A 15489-nucleotide genomic window follows, 5' to 3' on the forward strand; every position below is an offset into this window, starting at 1 on the left:
AGTGGGAGGAGGAAGGGCAAGGCTGGAGGCTGGAGGTAGAGCCCAGTGGTTGAACACCTGCCTAGAGATCACAGGGCCCAGGGTTTTTTCCATTCCATCACTGCAGTGGGAGGGAAGGAAGGTCAAACATGTTTCCGGTTTTAGTGAATACACAAATAAGAAACCGATAGCACTAGGAATACATATCAGGAGGAATCAGTTATTGGATGCATTTGCCAAAGCACAAATATGGAAACCCCACTCTCAACGAGATCTGCAGAAATCACAGAACCGAATGTGGTAGAAATTCTTCTGCCCTGACTGCAGAAAGAGATCTGCCAGCATCTCCCCCCTCTGATATGGTTCATTCTGCACAAAGGCCCTGACTGGATTCTTAGGAACCCGATTGTGAACCAAGATACGGGATTCAGAATCATCTCTACAGTGCGGTAAAATTAACTCCTTGTTCTTCGTCCCAGAGAAGCAACTTTGACTCTTGCTTCTGACCTGATTCAGGCTCTGACCAGGTTTCTGTCCCAGAACAACTCCCCGGTTTTTTTGGCTTACAGATATACAGGATGCCAGCAAAGTTCACTCTGGGTCATCATAGTCTCTTTAAAGGCAAGATGATTCATGGCTGGGTGGGGGAGAGAGGGTATCTAGGGAAAGGAAGCTCAGAGCAGGAGGGGGTGGAGTCGCGCAATTATGAAATTGACTTCAGGAAAAGCTAGCCCCAGGAGTGATCGGACCCGATGCTGCTTCTACTATTGATATTTAAGTTCCAGCTTTAAAAGCAGAGAGAGAGAGTTGGGATGAGAAGCAGATCTCACAACTTGGTTGCCTATCGCAGGAAAATGGATTCCACGCCCATATTACAATCACAATGTATTAATTCCTCTTAATACCTGGGGGGAAAAAAAGAAGCGAAGCTCTCCCTACTCGCTCCCCCTCCCCCCCGCATAGCTGGCACAATACTATTTTGGCTACAGGGGGATGAGTGAGTAATTTGTCTTATTCTGCTTGACGGGCTGGCATTCTGGCGAACGGGGGTCTTCTCTTCTGCGTGTTCATTCTGTAGTTTAGAAGAGAGTGTTTGTAATTTACAGTTCTAGTCCGAGTGCCATTATCCCGGAAGGTAATCTGTGGCAGGGTGGACAAAACAGAACCAGAACTTCCAGAAGCAAGTCTCCAGAGAATAGGCTCCTCCCACTCCTGGCCCCTGCTGCCCGCCTCAATTCCAGCCCTTTGTAAAGGCCTCAAAGCACCTGACAATCCCTCTCTGAAACCCCGAGGCTGATGGTTTCTTCTATGAACTCTGGCTTTTTATGTCAAAAAAAAAAAAAAAAAAAAAAAAAAAAAGGGAAATCTTGCCAATGCACTTTTCTGCAACGCTTCCTCTTTGGGGGCAAGCTTGGTAAATTCCTCACAAAAGGATGTTCTTAAACTCTGACCTTCTTTCTGATCAGCCTGTCCTGGCCAATGTTTACTGAAGAAAAATAAAGTAGCTAAGCGAGCTTGCAGCCACGTATCCTCAGTGTCATGAAGTTCAGAAGGACAAAGAACTCTGCTGTACCTTCCCTAAGGAACGGATATTTATTTCTGCAGCCTGACGCGGTCCCCTGTTCGCTTTGGATGAGCCCTGTTTCACAAGTATAATCCATCACGCGCCACTGTCTTAAGTTCAAATGATGGTGCCTCTGGCTTGGATTTTAATTTAGAAAATGGATTTCTTTTGAGGAAAGAAAAAAAAAAAGCTAAGTTGTTAATGAAACACTAAAAATAGAGTCCCAAAAGTTCCCAGCCAATGGCAAGCAAGGTTTAATCCATGTGTTCTCCGTCTCTTTTCATATGAAAAGAGTTGTACTCATTAGATGATTATGGTCACAAGCTCTGATAGTTAACGGCCCGTTCCCTCGCATCCAATCTTGTTCCGAGTGGCACTGATGTCCTTGATCTCCAGCTTGCTGACAAAGTAATAATGGCTTAAATAAAAAAGCATCTCATTTCCTTTAGAAGGATCTCAGTGGGTTGGATTTATTATACATTAAAAAACAGATTTCCTTTTGATAGACTTGGTGTGTCTTCCAGTTAGAAAAAAATTGTGTAATTTTCGTATGTGTGCATGCATATGTGCATATGTGCATGTGTAGCTTGTATTTGTGTAGGTCAAGGGTCAATGTTTGGTATTTCCCATAGTCACTCTGCACCTTTTTAAAAATAACATTCATTCATCCTTTCTTTGTTTCTTTTTGTTTCTTTCTTTCTTCCTTTCTTTCTTTCTCTTTCTCTTGCTGTAGGCAAATCAGTGTCAGGTGTTTTCCTTCACATTCTCTATCATGCAACATTGTTTTAAATTGTTGTTTTTGTTGTTGTTGGTGGTGGTGGTCGTGGTGGTGGTGGTGGTGGTGGTGGTGGTGGTGGTGGTGGTGGTGGTCGTGGTGGTGGTGGTAGGGTGTGTGTGTATGTTCCAATGTACCATTAGCGAGTGCCTGTGTGGACAAGAAGTAAGTCTGTGGTTCTTCCTTTCTACTGTGTAGGTCTCAGGAATCGAGCATGTCATCAGGTTTGGTGTCAGACACCTTTATTAGCTGATCCATCCCTCTGGCCCACAACCTGATTTTTGAGACTGCATCTTTTTTTTTTTTTTTTTTTTCAGAGCTGGGGACCGAACCCAGGGCCTGCGCTTGCTAGGCAAGTGCTCTACCACTGAGCTAAATCCCCAACCCCGAGACGGCATCTTTTTACTGAACCTAGAATTCATGAGTTTGGTGACACTGGCTGACCAACAAATCCCAGGGATCCTCCTGTCTTCGCCTCCCCAACACTGGGACTACTGGTGCCCACCATCACACTCTTTTTTTTCTTTTAACTTATAATAATATAATTTTCATTATTAGTCCCCAACTCCAGGGGCCTCTAGGAGGAAGGTATTGATCCAAAACCATTTAACCACCAATAACAATAAACCCCCAACCCAGCTGTAACGCAAGAGTGGTTTTGCTTCCTAGCACACAATATAAGTTTTCCACCAGGTCTGAGGACCCTTCACAAAGACTGAGTCACAGACGCACCTCATAACTTGCTTTACAGGCCCACAGTAGATCTGCCAAGGAGACAATGTATTCAGACAGATGACTCTTAGAGAACAGGAGTTAAAGTCCATGTCCCATGGAGAAGGAGGGCACTTGGATGAAGGGAGAACATCAGCTAACACCTACTGCATAATTGCAGAAAGCCACCGGGATCCTGAGTTGTCCCAGTGTGGCCTGTTTTAGACTAAGCTCATGGTTCATCAGCTCCGCTGTCTATGCTGTTGGTAGCTGGCTATGGAAAACATTCAACTGTGGGGCTGAATGAGTAGAGAATTTGCCTGGCATGCTGAAACTCTGGACTCCATTTCTTTATACAGTAAGCAACAAAGAAAAAGATATATCTATATATGCTTATGTAAATACACACATGTAAGTGTGGTTATATGTATATGACTGCTTATACATATGTATACACTCATATATATATATATGCATATATATTTATATATTTCTATGTATATATATTTGCATACATGTTTATATGTTATCAATACATTTCATTTATCCCAATGCAGGGTCAATATACATATTTTCATCTCAACATTTAATCAATACAATAACTATTGAAGTACTGCATATACGTACACTCACATCTATCATACACAGAGATATCTAACTAAGCCTTTGAATTCTGAAGTATATTTCATACTTAGAGTATTTAACCTAGGCAAGTTCCAAGAGCTCAAAGGCTGTGCTGGACAGTGTGGCTCTGTATTAAAGCATTCCGTTTGGTTGTTTATAAAATTTCTGGTTTGTTTAGTGTGTACAATTGAATGATAAACCGACAGCAGATACTGAAAGTCAATGGCTTTTGACCGACCCTTTTACTGTGTCCCTGGGGAACTGAACCCAGGGCCTTGCTGATGTTAAGCGAGGGTAACGGCATGGAGCTGTATTCCATACATTCATTCCCTTTTTCTATTAGTGTTAATTTACTTACTCAGTTTACACCCCAATTACAGACCAACCCCCTTCTTCCAGTCCCCACCCCCACCCCGTCACAAGCCCCTCCCCCAACCCGCACCTTCAACTCTGTGTCACTCCATTCTTGAGCATTGGTGATGTCGTTTCACCACCAGGAAGCCTGTGCTGCTGCAGTTGGGTAGACCGAGCCCGTGGTCCTGAAGCAGGTCTGTGTCTGTATGCTGTACACAGAGCCTCGGGACTTCAGCTAGGGTGTGGCCCACTGACCCCAGAGTCTATTGTGTGGACGGCTTTCACTTTTGTTTCTACGTTGCTTTATCATTCTGGTTCATTTCTCCCCAGGCTTATTGAGAAGCCCAATCTTGGCCAAGTGTATTTGTTCCGTAACCACCCCAGCTTGCTCAGCTTTTAAAAGGACATATAGGATAACACCCTTTCTGTAGGAGCGCATGGTTCACGGTCTGGCGTCAGGATTTCCATTAAAAATTCAAACTTTCCAGGATTATCGCATAGCCATAACAAATTGTTCCAAGCAGAAACTTGGCACGCACTTCCCTACCGTGGGAGGCAAGACTTTTTAACAATTCTAAAGAGACCAAAATAAATAAATGTTTACCACTCCAACTTTGATGGTCTTTGGTAGGCGGGGCACTGAGCTGAGGCATATTTTGTCTTCAGATCTGGTCTGGTTTACAAAGGTGAAAGGCTAACAGAAGCTTGCAAGACTAACCTTGCTCAAGAGTTATACAACTGCCCTCTTACCTCTCAGCCATCGCAACCAGTGTAGTCTGTGGCTCTCAGTGTCATGGCATTTCAGGGTGCGTTTCTGAGAGGTACTGGTGGGCCAGCCATGAGCATCTGGACCAAACCCTGGCGAAAATTCACATTTTCAGAAGATTAAGAATGGTAATACTCTTGGTAGACCGGTGTTTTCCTCACTGTGTATTCTTGGGGCCTAAGTATTGTATACTAGATGTTAACAGACAGCTGCTAAAGCCTGGCAAGGACGTAAACAGGAGCCCGAGAGCTAAGACACAGTTTCTAACTAGAAGGTTCTATGTGGCCTCTGACTCACTGTGTAGCTAAGGTTGGTTTCAACTCCAGGTCCCTCTGTGGTCACTTCCCAAGTGCTGGGACTACAGGCTCCAGGCCTAGTGCTCTATTCGTAATCTCTTACCGAGAAGCCCACTTATCCGCTGGAGATTGATGACCTATGGCTGTCATCCCATAATTCCTCAGGCTCTGATAGGAGGATTGGAAGTTCTAGGCCAGCCCGGGCTATGTAATGAAATCTTCCCTCAACTGATAGAAACTTACTCAATATCAACCAGGCCTCACTCAGTGTGTAGCTTCCAAATTTCAGTGTTGGCTTTGACATGTGTCTGAACCCACCATAAGGAAGTATTTAAGGATATATATAGATACACACACACACACACATATATATATATACATATATATATATGACCAGTATGGAATACTACATAAGTATAATCAAGACATAGATGGCTATCATGACAAGGCAATATAGTAAGACAGTTTTGAAAGTGTGGCAAAATGTGTTAGCTTTTTAACCAATGTGTTTGACTGGAAACCAGTTTACTGAGTCTACTGTCGATGAACCAACTCCCTTTCTAGCTTATGCATTAGTTCCCCTCAGGCAGGGTTGTCTCATTCTGAAGTATCATCCTGATTTTCGACTAGAGAAAACTCACACCTCCCTGGCTTTTTATTAACAACGTCATATCCCGTTCATTTATTTACTGCGTGGATGTCCGTGAGAGGGGGCACTCTGGGGGTCAGAGGACAACTTGCTGGAGTTGGGTTTGTTCTTTACAATTCTGGAGTTGAGCTTGGTGCCTCGTTCTTGGTTTACAAGCTCTTTTAACTTCTGAGGGATATCACCAGGCCAGGAAGTCCTTTGATGTGGGGGTGGGGGGGATTTTTAACTAATTAAGACAACATCTCCTGTATCTTAGGCTGACCCTGAACTCCTAAGTAGTTCAGGAAAGATGCCTTGGACTTTCCCATCCTCATGGGGGATTACAGGTGTGTGCCAACATGCCCAGTGCGGTGTTGGGCATCAAAATGGCTTTTGTGCATTCCAGGCAATAAGGCGTCTTTTCCAAGCAGGACTTCTGAAGTCCACTGGAAGAATGCAAGCCTAGAACTCGAAATGACTGTATCTCTTATTTTATGTAATTTGCAATCTGTTCAATTATTTAGTTGCTGTAATCTAGTAGGCAGTGAATGTTTGTAAGCTTTTTTGTTTTGTTTTGTTTTGTTTCCTTGTGTTCTGAATGACATAACGGGCTACTTCCAGTGCAAACATATACTATAATTTAAAATCTGTCACAGTGGACCCTGTGTACACTGGTTGTATTAAGTACTCTTGTGCTCCCTCTACTGCCTCAGAGAAAACATTTATAGCCAAGACCCCAGTTCACTCACTCCTGGGACGTTTCTACAATTGGTGACACAGGGCTCTTCAAGGATGGAGTGCTATTTTCTTCATGTGTATACATGGTCACCCCTGAAATATGAGGGCGAGCTTTAGGGTCTCTCTGAGTGAGACACCCAAATCTTAGACTGCATAAGCATAGTGTTTGGATACTGTGCACTCACGTGCTCTTATGTGCTTTGCGAGCTTTACATGCTAAGTCATTTAAGTTTACAGTATAACTAAGTTATCAACAGTCTCTAGTACAGTGGAAACACTCCTCACTCTGCTCTGTGCCTGGAACAACCATGAGGGAAAAGTCTACAGGTATTCAGTACAGATGACTTTTAAAAATATTTTCTTCTACCGGAAGCTGATTAAATTTGAGGATGTAGAGGTCCAAGTGCAATGTGAGGGTTTTTTTTTTTCCCTATTGGTAAAATTAATTAGCATAAAGGTAATTCATTGGGGAATTAAGTTCTGTATGTGGGGCCAAATGTGCCCAGGCAGAGTCCTGAAGGACAGAGCAGTGTTCTTCATGCTGGGATGGGTCTGTCCTCAGCAGCTAGTTCAAAGGCAGACTTGGCCTGCCTAGTGTGCGGTAGGATCCTGGACTCTGAAAGTCTAAAATTCCCTTGGTGCTGCTGCAGCTGCTGCTACATTAACTATGTTGCTTTTAAATGCAGAAGTGTGACTTAAGAGTCTTGTGACTTAGTACACAGTTGCTAGACCATTTTAACCTTTCAAGAGCAGACAGGATAAGACCAGTAAAACAGAGAAGGTGGGGTAGAGACATGGCTTGAGACTTGAGAGCACTTGTTGTAGGACGGGGGTGGGGGGGAGTGTGGGGCATCCCACATACCTGTAGCCTCAACTTGGAGGGGGAAGAGACAGGAGGTAAAGACTAGGTTTGTTGATTTCCGGCTTAGTCTAGAAAATAGGACCCTTAAGTTCAGGTAGAGACCTTGTCTCAAAGGAATAATCAGAAAGTGATAAGAGGAAAGGAATAATCAGAAAGTGATAAGAGAGAGAGGGGTGGGAGAGATAGAGGAAGAGGGAGAGGGAGAGGGAGAGGGAGAGGGAGAGAGAGAGAGAGAGAGAGAGAGATTGGTACCTTCTATGTATTTTCTATTTATTTTAAAATATATTAATATATTAATATATCTTATGTGTTAATGTATTTAAGATATATATCTTTAAAAATAAATAGAAGGTACTAAAATTTCTTTTTACATTAAAATATATGTAACACCGATTAAGAGTAAAGCACAGGGGGGCCTCTTCCTCAGTTTTACTTCACTACACAGCTTGACTGATTGTTGTACAAATATAATTTCAGATTTGGGTTTAAGAGCTGGTGCTACACACCTGCCACCTTGAAAACCCTGTTCTCTTTCCATCGAGGTTTTATTCACACAAGAACTTTTGCTTTTAAAGAACCGCTCTTGTTACTTCTGGGATGATGTATTTGACATTTTGTCTTCGGGAAACAAAACAGCTCAGTATTCAAGTAATGAAATTGCTTCATGATTATTATGTCTCTGTTGGACCTTGCAGGAAGCAATAACTGTAGGTAGTGTGTGTGTGTGTGTGTGTGTGTGTGTGTGTGTGTGACAGTTTATGGCTTTAATCTTAATGGCTAGGAAAGTAAACAACACATTTCTTATTAATTATTTTTACTGTGTGGATTATGTACATATTTAGCTTTCTTCAGGGAACATTTAAATTAATTGACTAAGTCTAATATGAATTATGTGTTTTAATATGTTTAAGGTTGTTAAAATAACGCAAATTAACCGCTTGCATCAACGTAATAATTACAATATTAGTTATTTCCCTTGAAAATTTTCTAAATCTAAGATGTCTAAAAATAGAGTGGAGGTGGATTGGACAGTTTGCAAATTATGAGCTGGAATAAAAACATCTCAGTTACGCCAAAAACATGGCAACCAATATTTTCTGTTATAAAAATATTTTAGATTAAATTTATTTTTTTTTATGAAAGCTGTCTGCAACTGAAGCGAATTAACAGAAGCTTTGTCGATTTCACAGGCCAGCAGAAACAATACCTGTAGCACAAAGCAGACGCCTCTCTTCCACACGCAGCCAACAAGCTTCTGTTCAGTTTCAAAGACAGCTTTACCAAGAGGGAGTGAAAGATAGCAGTCAGTTAAGCTCTGAACTATTAACCTTCACCTGGAGAAAGTGCAGAAGGGAAAACAAAACTAGACAGAGCCTCCACAGGAAACTCACTTTAACCGTCCACTAGAGGCTGTAAGGAGACCAGTAATGTCACTTTAGCATATGAAGTCTAACAATCATGGATCTTTAAGTGAACAACACAGTTACGGGGGAGAGGGGCGGTGGGGGCGGGGAGGGGGAAGAGAACAGTTGTAGTTCTATTTAAACAACCGTGGATGTGTGCACGGTGTTTCAAAACCTGAGAATAGATTTGTATCCTACACACACACACACACACACACACACACACACACACACACACACACACACACACGGCATTTCTTTTTTAACTTCTGAAGTGCGGGCTCCACAATACAGTAGTTTAAAAGCTCACACGTTTCTCTCGGTGACTCTGTACGCTGCTTCAGATAGTGACTAACTGTTAGGTCATACGTAAACTGAGCCAAAAGGTCTCTCAAATCCAGCTACAGTCAATAGTAGTGGCTTCCAGCGAGACCAAGGGATCAAGTTTCCAGACTCTTAGTTTTAAGCACCTGAAAGAGGTCAGATGCTGGCCTGACACCTACTGGTCTTCAAGAATTATCTGCAGCAAAGAGATCGCCACACCGAGCGACCCTCCTGGGGAGGTGCGGGCTCTTCCTTCGGATGCCACACCTGTTGGCAAGGTGCACTCCTCCGGAGAAGATTCCTTCCCACGGAGCTCACACCCGGCTGAGGTGTAGCCGGAGGGGGCGGGTGGGGACTCCGCGTCTGCGTTTAGCCACCGGGCCAAGGTGGGAAGTTCTTTCGCCTTGGATTCCCGAGAACCACCATCCACTGCTCAGTGCACGGGTTACCTCACTTGAGATGAGATGAATGGTCCACAGTTAGCTGTGAGGAGTGAGCAGCAGTTCGGTTACCAGGGCTAGAGCTGAGACGTTCGATGCTCATAGCAGATTTCTAGACCAGCAGAATTTGAAAGGAGGCCCAGGAGGTCGCCAGCTTGTCCAGGCAGGAAAGGTGAGGGTGCCGGTGCAAGCTGGGGAAGCCTGAGAACTTTCCGGAGTTGCAAGCCAAGGCAGAAGGCACCGGCCTAGCATCGGGTGGCTCAGGACTGGCGGGCTGGCTAGTTAACCGCGGGGATACAAAGAGTCCTCTTAGATGCTCACCAGGGGCACCCTGGGTGCTTCGTAATTAGAATCAGCCGACTTCCCCGCCCCCTTGGGTATTTTACCAGGTGGGAGTCAAAGCCTGACACCCGTTGCTCTGAGTCTCCCAGGTTGCCTGAGTTGCACCCTGCACTCACCCTGTCCCCCTCCAACTAGGTTGCAGGGAGCCGGGGAGGCGCGCGAGCACCGATCGGTCACCACTCCAATGACCTCATCGCCCCAACTTCCCCGCCCCTTTCTCAAACCTGGAAGGCACAGTTCCCTCCGGTCGGTGTCCGGGATCTGGAGTCGCAGTTGCGGAGAGACACCCGGCCTCCCCTGGAGCGAGCGCTGCCCCAGCCCGGGTGCATAGAAGGGTTAAGGGCGCGGGCCGGCAGCCGCGCCGTGCGCTCGCCGTGCTCTGTGCGGCTCGCCGGGCCGCCTGCCAGAGGGTGCCTCCCCCCCCCCCCCCATGAAGTCGGATCCTTGAGCTGCGGCGGCGGCAGCCAACTGCTCCATATTTGGCTTCTATTACACATTTACATACTGGAGCGAGCGAGCGAGCGCGAGAGAGAGCGCGAGGGAGGGAGGGCGGGCGGAGGGAGGAGGGAGGGGAGGGGGGAGGAGGAGGAGGAGGAGAGAGCAGAGTATACCGCAGACATCATTTCTACTACAGTGGAGGAGCCGTACAGGACCTGTTTCACTGCAGGGGGATCCAAAACAAGCCCCGTGGAGCCGCAGCTAGAGCTACAACAGCCGCAGGACACTGTGTCTCTCCCTCTGTTCCCCCTTCCCCACGCAACCCCAGATCCATTTACACTTTACAGTAAGTGGCTATTTTTTTTCCTCCTCTGATTCTTTCTCTCCCCCCTCCCCCTCCCCCCGATTTAGATTAAAATCACCTCCTCCCGCACCCCAATCCGCTCTCTCCGGAGAGGGGGCCAAAGAAACATCCAGCATAAAACCCCCCTCCCCCAGTCTCAATGGGCTGCACGGAAAACAGCTGGAAGAGGAGCGAAGGAAACCGACGCGTCGTGGTGTGTGTGTGTGTGTGTGTGTGTGTGTGTGTGTGTGTGTGTGTGTGTGTGTGTGGTGTGTGTGCAGGCGCGCGCGAGTGTATGTGTGACTGTGTACATACACCAGTGCCCGGCTCCTGCCTCCCGGCTCGGGACCCCCACTGGGAGCAGGAGCGGCTAGCAAGGGGAGCAGCTAGGGGCTGGGTGGGCGGCCGCCAGGAGAGGGGGCGCGCCCGGGCGGGGGGCGCGGGTGGGGAGAACGGCGGCGCCCCGCTCCGGCTGCTGCTGGTCCGGCGGCGGCGAGCGCATAGAGCCCCGTCCTCCTTCTTCCGTGTGGCGTAGGGGGAGGCGGCAGCCGCGGAGGGTCGCGCTGCCCTCTTCACTCCTCAACAGCCCCCCTCCCGAGTGGGGGCGGCGAGCGCTGCGGGGGCTCGAGGGAGGGCTGGGCTTCCCCGCCCGGGGTCGCCTAGCTTGAGAGAGGCAACCCCGAGCTTGGGGTCTCCCCGCCCAGGCCAGCGTCTCGGGGCCAGGAGGGGACCTAGAGGGGACTTGCAGGAGGCTCGGGGGCGCGGAGAGGTGGCGGCTCAGGGGGCAAGGGCGCGCGGGCCATCGCAGCGCAGTGGGAGAGGCGACAGGGACCGGCCCTAGCTGCAGCCGCCACCGCCGCCCTGTTGGTGCGGCCGCTTCCTGATCCAAAGCAGCAGCAGCAGCAGCGGCAGCCGCCGCCACCGGAGCTGGAGCCGGGAGCCGGGAGCCGGGAGCCCGCGAGCGCCCCAGCTCGGCCCGGCGTCCCTGCCGGCGCCCGCGGCAGTAGCGGAGGAGCTGCGGGCGCTGCCCTGCGCCGGGACTGCTCTCCTGCGCGGCGGCAGGGAGGGTGAATGAAGACGGGAGGAGGGGAAGGAGGAGGCGGCGGCGGAGGAGGCGCTGCGGGGATTGGGATGTGCCCCGGAGCCCCGCGGCTCGTTCACTCGGGGCCCGAGACGCCGCCACTGCCCGGGCTGCCGCCGCCGCCGCCGCCGCCTCCTACGTGGTTGCAGCCGAGCGCGCAGGCCAGTCCCGCAGGGGGCAGGGAAGGGGCCGGACGGGCGGAGCGAGAGGTGAGGCGGGGTCGGAGAGCAGGGAGTAAGTGCGTGTGAGTGTGTAGGTGCGTGTGTGTGTGTGTGTGTGTGTGTGTGTGTGTGTGTGTGTGTGCGTGCGCGTGTGTTCGCGCGCCGGGCGGGGGGCCAGGACCATCGCGATGGGGAGTGGGGTCCACAGTGGTCCCTTAGCTGACTCTGCAGCCCTTCGACCTCTCTTTAGCCACCTCCTTCAACTCTGTGGCTTGTGAGCTTTCATTTTATTTCAGACCACGTAGAGAGCTGACTGCAAGCGGTGAAACAATTCAGGTTTTCTAGAGAGATTGAGCAAGGACCTTAGTGGTGGGGGGTGGAAGTAGGGTGCTGGTCTAGACTCTACCAGGGGCGCCGGGTGGGGGTGGGGGGCGGGGTGGGAGAATCAGGGTTCTAAGACGAAAGGGTTTAGTTCGATCCCGTGGCTGTCCTGTTTTGTTTTTGCTTTCTTGCTGTATAATCCTACAGATAAGAGGGTAATATAAATACTTGGGAAGGTTGGGAAATTGTTGAAGAGTAGTAAGGGCGGAAAAAAAAAGAGCCAGTCGGAAGCTGGTTATATAATGCGCTATGTGGCTAACAAGAAAGGCAAGCTATTTTTATTTTGTTTACCGTATGTTGTGCAGTAGGAACTCCTCCAAACTGGTTCTGTCCCCGAAGAGATTTCTTAGTTTGTCAGAGAGAGAGTCACAGGATACAATTAGTAAAATTAGAAGACCCCACACCACCTACAGAAGAAAAAGTAATGCTTTAGAGCTCTCACCTCACATCCTGCCTGGCATGCAGGGGAATGTGTGTATGTCCTATGTTTCCCTGTAGCAATCTAGTGGTGTCATCTCAGTGACATTTCTGTTTTATAATGCGAGCTCTTCTTAATATTTAAACAGCATTGCTATAGATCGTAGGCAACAAGGTAGTTACAGGCTGGGTATTTTTAGGTACAGCTGGTTACTTTTTGCAAGAGTGTTTGCTAAACCATTTCTGTGTGGCTTTTTGAAGAGCCCTGTCATTCCTAGAAGCCCTCGTTAAGCCTAAACCTCTGGTTTATTGATGGTGGGTGGGTAGCTGAGACAGTTTGATAGCCGAGGGTTTTATTTTTATTTTTATTTTATTTTTGAATGAAGCTTATGCCAGCGGAAGCTAGAGGTAGCCACCAGAGAGAGGAAAAACATGCACAAGCCCTCTTGGAAAGGGATTGCACCATAACAGCTTAACTGTGGCATTTAATCTCCTCTGATTGTCCTCTAACTGGCCACGCATCAGTCAATATTTTAGCAGCTTTGCAAATAAGTGGGCTTGAATGCCACCTTCCACATAAAGCCGAGGCTGAGAAACCTCCTGCCCGCCTGCCTCTCTCATCATAGATACTGTCTGTGGTGTTAGTTTTCTGTACACTTACTCCAGCCCAGATCACTCATGTAATTAGATCAGGCTGCCATGGCAACAGACAGTGTTCCTTGGCCCATTCAGGTGGGTTTGCCTGAACTACTCCAAGTGTTTTATGCACGGTATTTGAACTGCCCGAATCCGAGGGGAGAGACTTCACTGTTTCAATTGCATCTTCTTTCAAGTCATCTGAACGGGAGACACTGAATGAGGCTCCTAGCTACTTAGCTTTTCTAAAGGAAACCAACACGCTGTTCCTACTGGGTACAATATGTAAATGCCTCTCCCCAGACAGAGAAAGGAGCCGGACAATCCTGCTGGTGTTTATTGTGAGCAGATCAACAAGTATTTGATACTTGCTAGAAACCTTTCAGAGCTGACTAAAGCAACATTTCTTTTGCAGTCTAGAGCCTTTGGCCTTGCAGGCACTTAACCCTTTCAAGTGTGAGAGAAGAGCACAACCCCTGCTTTATAGTCAAAATTGCTGACAGTGCTGGCTGGCTTTCTAGATGGTTTACGGAAAGGAGATGGTTTATTTGGAAAGCCTATCCCCACTGTTACGTTTTAAAACTTGACGGTCTCCATTATAAAAAATGGATACTGACAGTAGGCAGGCATTCTGAATATTATCTTCCTTAATTTGGATCTGTTGCTCCTGACCTTTGATGATCTTCAGAAGTAATTGAAAGTTTTTTTTGTTTTTGTTTTTGTTTTTTTTTTGTTTTTTTTTTGTTTTGTTTTTGCAGCTAAGTTAGAGAGGATACAAGCCAGCTTAATGCACAGAACTTTGCACAGTAAACAGTTTGTACAGTACCTTAGGGTATAATTTAATGAACATCTAGAGCACTGCAGTCCAGTGTTTACATTTGGGCACTACCTTAAGCCTACTGAGGCCAGAAAGATTATATTATGACCGAAGAGATAACAAAATGGCAGCTTTAGTTGCTGGAGCCCAACAGTGTTCAGACAGTCCAGATGAAGGGGAATGTTTTAGGAACTTTGAATGTGACATGATTTAGTTGTGACCCTGCCCGTCAGTTTATAGTTTTAAGGCCAAGCAGCTAAATTGGTTAAACGAGAAGAGAGGGAAAGACAACTAGAGAAACACCTCTCCCACAAACATGAATCTCTCACCTCTCTAGTGCCAAGACTGAAAAAGTTGCCCAATTTTCCTCCCAGGGGGTTTATGAGTTTCCCCTGGTTACTGAGTTTATGTGGTGGGTACGTTATTGTGGCCTGTTCCAGTAAGGTATCATTGTGGTTAAAACAAGCTATTATTTCTGAGAGGTAAGTTCATGTGAAACCAGGATCTAAACTAAGAAGACAGACGTTTTAAGTTTTATACACACCTTGGAGGGCCTCGATTCTATTCTGCAACAGATAGAGAACAGCTTTATTTGTGGCTAAAGGTGTACCTGTATTTTTTTTCAGTGTGCAAATAAGCCCTTGCCAAAATAAATACAAGAAGTGTCCGTTCTTGATGGAGAACTGGGAAAGGTACCATATCCCTCTCCCCCCATTTCGTTTTAAGAGGGTTTGGCAAGCAGTGCTATTTTGTTAGAAATAGCACAAGGAGACTTCAGGCCTCTCAGTTGCCTTTGAGAGAGAGATTAGACAAAGATTCTTGAGCCATCAGATTACATATGAAATACAAAAAAAAAAAAAAAAAAAAAAAAGTCCCAAAATTTCCAATGCCCAGAGTCCCAAGAACCAGGAACAGCCGGTATGAAGAAAACACTACAGCACCCTTGTGGCTCCCAGGTCTGGTTGTCCTTAGAGTTCAAGGATTCACATTCCTTTTGTATAATGTGACTTTGTTTTCTCTTCTGTGTTGAAATGTCAAGTGGATTTTGCTCCTGCACATACCTTGTAAGACAGCTTCTCCTGCCAAATAGACTGTAGCAGTTCTCTCTGCTTCCTATGGGGAGTCAGTCAATAAATGTACTTTACTAAAACCCTGCGCTCATGTAAGCAGCTGAGTGTAGGAGTGAATGTTAATTTCTCTGAACTGTAGTCATCTGAAGACTCCCCGAAAAGCTTAAATACTTGCATATGAGAAGAGCCTTCTCAGGAGACAGTCTGTCATTTTTTTAGGGGCTTGGGGTTGACTGACTTACAGGCTTTGTATTTCTTCAGAGAGGGCAAGTAAGTCTGAATGACTGGCTTCTGAGACAGAGAGAGAGAGAGAGAGAGAGAGAGAGAGAGAGAGAGAGA

The 15489-nt window shown here is 46.9% G+C and overlaps 1 protein-coding gene and 1 long non-coding RNA gene across 18 annotated transcripts in view; one reads left to right on the forward strand and one right to left on the reverse strand.

Annotated features, from left to right (window-relative positions):
- The window catches only part of LOC148000050 (uncharacterized), a 41338-nt gene extending 31149 nt beyond the window's left edge, over nucleotides 1-10189 (reverse strand). For 4 of the 5 annotated variants that reach the window (XR_015641522.1, XR_015641523.1, XR_015641524.1 and 1 more), the window contains exons 1-4: nucleotides 10031-10189; nucleotides 9292-9507; nucleotides 8505-8572; nucleotides 4758-4865 (exon numbers count right to left, since the gene is read on the reverse strand). This is a non-coding gene — a long non-coding RNA (uncharacterized LOC148000050). Of the gene's footprint in view, nucleotides 1-575; nucleotides 1120-1552; nucleotides 1709-4757; nucleotides 4866-8504; nucleotides 8573-9291; nucleotides 9508-10030 lie in introns of those variants that run through there. The other variant, XR_015641526.1, reaches the window with a different exon arrangement.
- A 156-nt stretch (nucleotides 10190-10345) lies between these two features.
- Nucleotides 10346-15489, forward strand: part of Atxn1 (ataxin 1) — a 410902-nt gene continuing 405758 nt past the window's right edge. For 6 of the 13 annotated variants that reach the window (XM_087589782.1, XM_087589789.1, XM_087589781.1 and 3 more), the window contains exon 1: nucleotides 10428-10590. The gene's annotated coding sequence lies outside the window, so the exon portion shown is untranslated. 13 annotated transcript variants of the gene reach the window in all.

The sequence above is a fragment of the Rattus norvegicus genome, chromosome 17, assembly GCF_021556685.1.
Source record: "Rattus norvegicus strain SHRSP/BbbUtx chromosome 17, alternate assembly SHRSP_T2T, whole genome shotgun sequence".
NCBI classification, from domain to species: Eukaryota; Metazoa; Chordata; class Mammalia; order Rodentia; family Muridae; genus Rattus; species Rattus norvegicus.